Source organism: Heterodontus francisci, chromosome 4, assembly GCF_036365525.1.
Source record: "Heterodontus francisci isolate sHetFra1 chromosome 4, sHetFra1.hap1, whole genome shotgun sequence".
Taxonomy (NCBI): domain Eukaryota; kingdom Metazoa; phylum Chordata; class Chondrichthyes; order Heterodontiformes; family Heterodontidae; genus Heterodontus; species Heterodontus francisci.
The window spans coordinates 109,561,271-109,571,500 of record NC_090374.1 but is presented as its reverse complement, the minus strand read 5'-3'; the positions used below and the strand labels follow the sequence as shown (position 1 = coordinate 109,571,500).

General features: G+C 44.7%; 1 pseudogene; it reads left to right on the top strand.

Annotated features, from left to right (window-relative positions):
* Positions 1–491: 491 nt before the first annotated feature.
* Positions 492–1,438, top strand: LOC137368810 (histone chaperone ASF1 pseudogene; annotated as a pseudogene).
* The last annotated feature ends 8,792 nt before the right edge of the window (positions 1,439–10,230 follow it).

Below are 10,230 nucleotides of genomic sequence, written 5' to 3'. Positions count from 1 at the left end.
AGACCTTCCTAACGGTACAGCTCCCACTTTCCCCCAGTACTGGTGCCAGTGCCCCATGAATTGAAAACCATTTATCCCACACCAATTTTTCAGCCATGCATTTAACTCCCTAATCTTATTTACTCTATGCCAATTTTCTCATAGCTCAGGTAATAATCCAGCAATTATTACCTTTGAGGTTCTGCTTGAGAAGATGTCCCAAACAAACCCTGGCACCAGGCAGGCAACACAGCCTTCTGGACTCTCGCTCTTGGCCACAGAGAATTGTGTCTATCTGTTTACTCACTAAACCTGAAAAAAAATGATTAAAAACCTGAGAATCTGAGGTACACCAAGCATCAAGAAGGTCACATGTCATCAATAGGGAGCAGAGCAGGAAAGCCAAGAATTGAGGCCCATCACACCAAGCCAGCCCATGGCTACAGTCTCTGTTCTAAGTTGGCACAGGTGGGTTTGAGGCAGGGTTTAAAAAAAAGATACACATAGGATCCATGACAAAGTTGCAGGTGAACAATGTAATGGTTCTGGACAATCCATCACCATTTCTCCATCCTTTTCAGTTCAAGATCACCTTTGAGTACATCAAAGATCTGTCTGCAGAATTGGAATTGAAACCCATTTATGTAAGTTCAGCCAAAAGTGAAGAATATAACCAAGTCTTGGACTCCGTATGTGTGGAGCCTGTTCTTGCTGGAAGATACGTTTGTTTTTCAGGCTGATGTGGCAAATCCTTCTCTTATCCCAGATGTGGTTGCAGTTGGAATCATAGAATAGTATAGTACAGATGGAGGCCATTTGGCTCATTGAGTCTGTACTGGTTCTTTCAAAGAGCAATCCAGTTAGTCCCATTCCCCTGCTCTTTCCTCACATCCCTGCAATTTGTTCTCCTTTAAGTATTTATCCAATTCCCTTTTAAGGCTACTATTGAATCTATATCCACCAGCTGATCAGGGAATGCATTCCAAATCCTACCCACTCGTTGAGTAAAAAATTTTTCCTCATGTCACCTCTGAATTTTTTGCCAATCTCCTTAAATCTATGCCCTTTCGTTATCAACCCTTCAGCCATTGGAGACAGCTTCTCTTTATTTACACTATCAAAACCCTTCATGGTTTTAAATACCTCTATCAAATTGTTTTAATAACCTGCACTTAACAAGGTCAAGAATTTACCAAGGTTGAGAATTATGTAAATAAATGAGTAAAACAATCGAGAGCTGCTTGAAAATCTTCCTGGGAAACCAGATTTCTCTAAGTTTTAGTGAAACATTTTGGCATCAAATCCATGCGTTACAAACTTCCGTATCAACTAGGATAACAATAGTGAAAAAATAGGTGATTCTGAATACTCAAATCATAATTTGCAATTTATTCTTTCCAAATTCATTGTCTTCAGTTTCAAGAAAAATAGAAAAAAGTTAAAGCTAAAGGCACTATAACTGAAAGTGCAGAGCATTCACTATAAAATAGATGTATTACTAGCACAAATAGAAATAAATGGGTTTGATCTAATAGTCAATACAGGAACATGGTTGCAGAGTGACTGAAGTTGGAAACTAAATATTCCAGGATACTTGACGTTTAGAAGAGATAGCCAAAATGGAAAAGAGGTTTGGGGGTAGTTTTGGGGGTGGGGGGTGGGGGGGGGGGGTTGCTGGGGGCATAGGGAATAGCCCTGATAATAAAGAATGGGATATGGCAGTAGAGAGAAAGGGTTTTAGCTCAGAAAATCAAGATGTAGATTCAGTTTGGGTGGAGCTTAGAAGCAACAAGTGGAAAAATCACTGGGGGGAGTAATTTATAGGTTCCCCTAACAGTAATTGTAGTGTTGGGCAGAGGTGGCTCACCTGCTCAAGGGCGAATAGTGCTGGGCAATAAATGTGATGCTCACATCCCCAGAACAAATAAAAAAAATACAGGAAATTAGAGGTGCATGTAACAAGAGTAATACAGTAATCGTGGGGGACTTTAATCTTCACATAGACTGGGCAAACCAAATTTGCAGTAATAATGTCGACGGTGAGTTTGTGGAATATATACAAAATAGTTTTCTAGATCAACCAGGGAACAATCTGTTCTAGGTTTAATATTGCGCAATGAGAAAGGGTTAAATAATAACCTTGTAGTAAAGGAGCCTGTAGGGAATAGTGAACTTAATATGATAGAATATTATATTGAATTTGAAAGTGATTTAGTTAAGTACAAAACTAGGGTCTTAAATCTGAACAAAGCAATCTATGTAGCTATGAGGGATGAGTTGGCTAAAATAAATTAAGAAACTCGATTAAAATATATGATGCTAGATAAGCAATGAGAAACATTAAAAAAATTAACTAATAATTTGAAACAAATATACATTCCCTTAAGGAGTTAAAAAAAGCCCGTGGGCAAAGTGGTTCAACTGTGTCTAGGAAGAGAAGTGAAACATAGGGCTGAATTTTACCAGCCCCTCAATGCTGTGGATCATGGCAAGGAGGCCCGTAAAATGTTAGTGGGAGTGGCCCGCCACTACCCACACGCCGAGAGGCCCCATCAGATAGTAGCAGTGGCGGTGTGGCCTTGGTGCGGCCCCCCTGCTGCTTAGCAGCGGGACCTTCATTTAAATATTAAAATTAGATAAATAAACATGCAGATGAGCTTACCTGACGCTGGCGGCCATCCATGCCGATTTTACGGCCAACCGGCATGGACACAATGGGCCGAAGGGCCTCTTTCTGTGCTGTATATCTCTATGACTTTATGGCTGCAACTGATGTGCCCTCAGAACTCCGTACAGAGGTCCGAAGCGAGACAATGGTGGGGAGGGGGGAGGAATAAAATTATCAGGGCGAGGAGCGGGGGAGAGTGAGGAAAACTATTCCTATTGGTAGTGGGGATGGTGGGAAGGGGTTGAGGGTCGAAGATACTGAAGTTCAGGGGGAAAGTTTGGAATTTCAAAAAGTGTTTTTTTTGGGGAGGATAGGTTAATTTATATATTGAGTACTCAGTGCGGAGATGGGAGAGGGGATTCAAAATTAAACTAAACTTTTATTGACATTTTTTATTAAACCGGCTGAAGGGCTGGAAGTCGTTAAAAATGGCGCTGGACGCCATTGCTGGGGATGCGGTGTTCTCCTCCTCTACGTCATCGGGAGCGGCCACTCCACCCCCTCCATTTAAATGAGCCTCCACGCGTATTATTGCATGGACCAAGCTTCGCGGAGCCACTGCGATATTAAACGTGGTGACTCATTTAAATGTCTGGGGTGGCCCGCATTCCCCCGGTGAAGTAGAGGCGGCGGACGGTCCATCCTCGGCAACGGCGTCTGGGGCCACTGCGCCTGCGCCGATGCCATTTTGAAAGGGCTTCGAGCCCTGCAGTACAAGTTAAAGTTTTAAAGCGATAGTGCAGTAAAATTTATTTTTAAGAATTAAATAAATGTTTCTAGACCCTCTCCCACCACCCCCCACCCCCCCCACCCCCAACCACCAATATCCATACACTCATTCCTTGCCCTCTCTCCTGGCAAAATGCTTGCCTTGTGTAACTGACCCCGCACCCCCCCCACCCAAAGTTCACAAACTTTAATCTTTACCCCTTCCCACCATCTCCTATACCAATCGGAAGAGTTTAACCTTGTTGCCCCCTCTCCCGCACTAAAATGCTTACCTGCTCCCCCTTCCCCACCAGTGTTACACCTCCAAAAAGAGATCTGAAGGCATGGGAGTGCCTGCCACTGACAACAATAACGGAGTGGAATGCATGACGGGAGCAGGTAATTTATTTAAATATATTTGTCTATGTTAATTTGGCTCCCGTTGCCGAGCGGCGGGGGTGGGGGGGTTGGCCACCAGGAGGCGTGTTGGGGAACCGGTGCCGAGCTGGTGTTGGGGTGCATGGCAGGCCTCTCCCGGAGGCATTTTCCAGCCACCCCACCATGACACTGGGGCGGGGGTGGGTGGTGGGGGGGTGGCGTGCTGTAAAATCCAGCCGATAAGAACAGATTGTAAAAGCTTCTACAGTTATGTAAAAAGGAAGAGATTAATGAAAGTAAATGTGGGTCCCTTAGAGGCAGAGACAGGAGAAATTATAATAAGGAATCAGGAAATGGCAGAGACATTAAACAAATACTTTGTATCTGTCTTCACTGTCGAAGATACAGAAAACATTTCAGATATTGTGGCGAACCAAGGGTTTAGTGAAAATGAGGAACGTAAGGATATTATCAGGAAAGAAATAGTACTGGAAAAATTAATGGGAATTAAAGTCAACAAATCTCCTAAACGTGATGGTCTGCATCCTAGCGTTTTAAAAGAGGTAGCTACAGAGATAGTGGATGCACTGGTTTTGATCTCCTAGAATTCCCTAGATTCTACAATAATCCCCATGGATTGGAAGGTAGCAAACATAACCTCGCTGTTCAAGAGAGGAGGGAGAGAAAACAGGAAATTATACCATGTAATATAATAAAAACAAAAAATGCTGGAAATACTCAGCGGGTCAGGCAGCATCTGTGGATAGAGAAACAGAGTTAACGTTTCAGGTTGATGACCTTTCAGCAGAACTACAACAGTTAGCCCGACATCAGTAGTAGGGAAAAATGCTAGAATCTATTATTAGGGATGTGGTTAACAAGACACATGGAAAATTGTAATATGATCAGGCAGACTTGAAATGGGTTTATGAAAGGGAAACTGAGTTTGACAAAACTATTTTTTTTTTGATGATGTAACTTGTAGGGTGGATAACATAGAACATAGAACATAGAAAATACAGCACAGAACAGGCCCTTCGGCCCACGATGTTGTGCCGATCCTTCGTCCTCTGTCAAGGACAATTTAATCTATACCCCATCATTCTCCTTTATCCATATACCTATCTAAAAGCCGTTTGAAAGTCCCTAAAGTTTCTGACTCAACAACTTCCCCAGGCAAGGCATTCCATGCCCCGACCACTCTCTGGGTAAAGAACCTTCCCCTGACATCCCCCTTATATCTCCCACCCTTCACCTTAAATTTATGACCCCTTGTAACGCTTTGCTCCACCCGGGGAAAAAGTTTCTGACTGTCTACCCTATCTATTCCCCTGATCATCTTATAAACCTCTATCATGTCACCCCTCATCCTTCTCCGTTCTAATGAGAAGAGGCCTAGAATGTTCAGCCTTTCCTCGTAAGACTTATTCTCCATTCCAGGCAACATCCTGGTAAATCTCCTCTGCACCCTCTCCAAGGCTTCCACATCCTTCCTAAAATGAGGCGACCAGAACTGCACACAGTACTCCAAATGAGGCCTTACCAAGGTCCTGTACAGCTGCATCATCACCTCACGGCTCTTAAATTCAATCCCTCTGCTAATGAACGCTAACACCCCATATGCCTTCTTCACAGCCCTATCCACTTGAGTTGCAACTTTCAACGATCTATGCACATAGACCCCAAGGTCTCTCTGCTCCTCCACATGCCCAAGAACCCTACCGTTAACCCAGTATTTTGCATTCGTGTTTGTCCTTCCAAAATGGACGACCTCACACTTTTCAGGGTTAAACTCCATCTGCCACTTTTCAGCCCAGCACTGCAACCTATCCAAGTCCCTTTGCAGACGACAATAGCCCTCCTCGGTATCCACAACTCCACCAACCTTTGTATCATCTGCAAATTTACTGACCCACCCTTCGACTTCCTCATCCAAGTCGTTAATAAAAATCACAAACAGGAGAGGACCCAGAACTGATCCCTGTGGCACGCCACTGGTAACTGGGCTCCAGGCTGAGTATTTACCATCTAAGACCACTCTCTGCCTTCTATCAGTTAGCCAATTCTTAATCCAACTGGCCACATTCCCCACTATCCCATGCCTCCTGACTTTCTCCATAAGTCTACCATGGGGGACCTTATCAAATGCCTTACTAAAATCCATGTACACCACATCCACTGGTTTACCCTCATCCACTTGCTTGGTCACCTGCTCAAAGAATTCAATCAGGCTTGTGAGGCAAGACCTACCCCTCACAAAACCGTGCTGACTGTCCCGAATCAAGCAGTGTCTTTCCAGATGCTCAGAAATCCTATCCCTCAGCACCTTTTCCATCAACTTGCCTACCACCGAAGTAAGACTAACTGGCCTGTAATTCCCAGGGTTGTTCCTATTCCCTTTCTTGAACAGGGGCACAACATTTGCCACCCTCCAATCACCTGGTACCACCCCCGTCAACAGAGAAGATGAAAAGATCATTGCCAGCGGCTCTGCAATTTCATCCCTTGCTTCCCATAACATCCTTGGATATACCCCGTCAGGCCCGGGAGACTTGTCTATCTTCAAGTTATTCAAAAACCCCAACACATCTTCCCTCCTAACGAGCACTTCCTCGAGCTTACCAGTCTGTTTCACACCGTCCTCTTCAGTAATACACCCCTTCTCATTCGTAAATACCGAAGAGAAGTACTCATTCAAAACCTCACTTATCTCTTCCGGCTCAACACACAGTCTCCCGCTATTGTCCTTGACCGGACCTACGGTCCCCCTAGTCATCCTCATATTTCTGACATACGCGTAAAAGGCCTTGGGGTTTTCTTTTATCCTACCCGCCAAGCATTTTTCATGCCCTCTCTTAGCTCTCCTAATCCCTTTCTTCAGATCCTTCCTGGCCATCTTGTATCCCTCCAGAGCTATGCCTGTGCCCTTTTTCCTCAACCTTATATACGCATGCTTCTTCTTCCTAACAAGACTCTCAACCTCTCTTGTCAACCACGGTTCCCTCACATGACCATCCCTTCCCTGTCTGACAGGGACATGCTTATCAATGGCCCCTACTATCTGCTCCTTGAAAAAGTTCCACATTTCGACCGTGCCCTTCCCTGCCAGCATATGCTCCCAACTTATGCTCCTCAGTTCCTGCCTGACAGCATCATATCTACCCTTCCCCCAATTGTAAACCTTGCCCTGTTGCACATACCTATCCCTCTCCATTACCACAGTGAATGCTACAGAATTGTGATCACTATCTCCAAAGTGCTCGCCCACCAACAGCTCTATCACTTGCCCTGGTTCATTACCTAGTACCAAATCCAATATTGCCTCCCCTCTGGTCGGGCAGTCTACATACTGAGTCAGAAAAGCTTCCTGGACATACTGCACAAACACTACCCCATCCAAACTATTCGATCTAAAGAGTTGCCAATCAATATTTGGGAAGTTGAAATCCCCCATAATTACTACCCTGTGACTTCTGCTCCTTTCCAAAATCTGTTTCCCAATCTGCTCTTCCACCTCCCTGCTGCTATTGGGGGGCCGATAGAAAACTCCCATCAAGGTGACTGCTCCTTTCCTGTTCCTGACCTCAACCCACAGTGCCTCAGTCGGCAGATCCTCCTCGAAAATTCTTTCAGCAGTTGTTACACTATTTCTAACTAACAATGCCACCCCCCCACCTCTTTTACCACCATTCCTAATCTTATGAAAACATCTATAACCAGGTACCTCCAAGAACCATTCCTCCCCCTCACCTATCCACGTTTCAGTGATGGCCACAACATCGTAGTCCCAAGTGCCCATCCACGCCTTCAATTCACTCACCTTATTCCTGATGCTTCTTGCGTTGAAGTATACGCACTTTAACCCTTCTCCGTGCCCATCTGTCCTCTGCGACAGTGCTACCTTCCCCAATACCTCACTACACTCTTTGTCTTTCTGAGTGGACCCACTGGTCCCTGGACTACAAGTCCGGTTCCCATCCCCCTCCCAAACTAGTTTAAACCCTCCCGAACAGTACTAGCAAACCTCCCTCCCAGGATATTGGTGCCCCTCTGGTTCAGATGCAGCCCGTCCTGTTTGAACAGGTCCCATCTTCCCCAGAATGCAGTCCAATTATCCAAGAACTGGAAGCCCTCCCTCCTACACCATTCCTGCAGCCACGTGTTCAGCTGTGCTCTCTCCCTATTCCTAGCCTCACTATCACGTGGCGCCGGCAACAAACCAGAGATAACAACTCTGTCCGTCACTGGAGAACCAGTGGATGCATTATATTTGGATTTTTGAAAAACATAGGATATGGTGCCACACAAGAGTTATTACATAAAATTTGGTCTCATGGGATTGGGGTAATATATTAGCATGATAAGAGGATTGCTTAATGGACTGAAAACAGATAGTAGGAATAAACGTGTCATTTTCAGGTCAGTAGGCTGTAACTAGGGAGTAGTGCAAGGATCAGTGTTTGTGCCTCAGCTATTTACAATCCAGATCAACGACCTAGATGGCACAAAGCTAGGTGGGAAAGTGAGCTGTGATGATGACGTAAAGAGGTTGCAAAGCAATATAGACAGATTAAGTGAGTAGGTAAGAACATGGCAGATGGAATATAATGAGGGGAAGTGCGAAGTTAACCACTTTGGAAGGAAAAATAGGAAAGCAGTATATTTTTCAATGGTGAGAGACTAGTAAATATTGGTATTCAGAGGAACCTAGGTGTCCTTGTACACCAATCACAGAAAGTTAACATGCAGATACAGCAAGCAATTAAGAAAGCAAATGTTATATTTGCCTTTATCACAAAGGGATTGGCGAATAAGAGTGAAGAAGTCTCACTGCAATTGTATAGGTTCTGAGTGAGACTGCACCTGGAGTACTGTGTAAAGTTTTGGTCTAGTTTTAGTATAAGGGTCTGAAAGGGTTAATTGTTGAGACATTGAGAGTAAGCCCTCCCACTGTAGTGATGACGTGTAACATGTCACATGAGCAGTAGGCTTGGAAGGAGCTAGAAGCACCATTAGAAGTGCTAGCTAGTGACCCTCATGGAGAGTGCAAATATAATGTAATGTAAAAGAGTTGATGTCTAGCCAGCCAGAGACTCCAAGACCTTTGTGAAAAACCCCAGTACTATGCTACCAATAACATACAATATCATGCCCCAGATATACAACAGGTCTTCTTACCTAAGGAAGAATATATTTGCCTTAAAGAAAGTGCAAAAAAGAAGGTTCACTAGACAGATTCCTGGGATGAGGGGATTGTCCTATAAAGACAGTCTGAGTAGACTATTCCTATATTCCCTGGAATTTGGAAGAATGAGCTGTGATCTCATTGAAACATATAAAATTTTTAATGGGCTTAATAGGGTAGATGCTGAATGGTCAGTGACTTTAGATCTAGGGGTCACAGTCTCAGATTAAGGGGTCAGCCATTTAGGACTGAGATGAGAAATTTCTTCACTTGAAGGTTTGTGCGCCTTTGGAATTCTCTACCTCAGAGGGCCATGGGAAGCTCAATTGTTGAGTATATTCAAGCCAGAGATCAATAGATTTTTGGATATGAAGGGAATTAGGGATATGGGAATAGTGTAGCAAGATGGAGTTGAAGTAGAAGATCAGCCTTGATCGTATTGAATGGCAGAGCAGGCTCAAATGCCTGGTGAGGTTAAGGGAAACTCTATCATGATGCTGGGAGAAAGGAGGAGGGATTAGAGCAGAAGTGTGGGAAATGGAACAGTCAAGGGCCCTGTCAAACACTGTGGAGGGGAATCCATGTTTAAGGAAAAAGGAAGTCATAAGAGAAGCACTGGTATGCAAGGTGGCATTGTCAGAACAGATGCAATGAGGACGGAGAAACTGGAAGAATGGAATAGAATGCTGACAGGAAATTGGGTGGGAGGAAGTATAGTCAAGGTAACTACGGGAGTCTGTAGGCTTATAGTGAGTGTTGGTCAATAGTCTATGCTCAGAGGTGGAGACAGAGAAGTGGAAGAAAGGAAAGGAAGAGTTGGAGAGAGACCATGTGAAGGTGAGGGAAGGGTGGAAATTGGAAGCAATGTTGACGAGAATTTTCCAATTCCGGGTGACACCAGGAAGAGACCCTGATACAGTCATCAATGTACCAGATAAAGAGGTGAGTGAGGAGACCTGAGTAGGACTGAAACAAAGAATGTTTCACATATCCCATGAAAAGGCAGGCATAGCTAGGATGCATACACCCTCCCATAGCAGCACCTTTTATTGTGCCTTGTAGATGATGGACAGGCTTTGAGCAGACAGGAGGTAAGATACTCGCCATAGAATTCCCAGCCTCTGACCGGGTCTTACAACCACCATGGCTGGAAATTTGCATGGCGGCGGAGGCCCCGCACACCCGTTTAAAAGTTGGGGACGCAGCCACCTCTGCCGGGCGTGGAAGCCACATAGCGATTTTGCGTTGCCCAGGCCCTTAATTGGCCTCATGTGGAACTTCCACCCTTCTGAAGCAAGAAGCCCTACCTCCA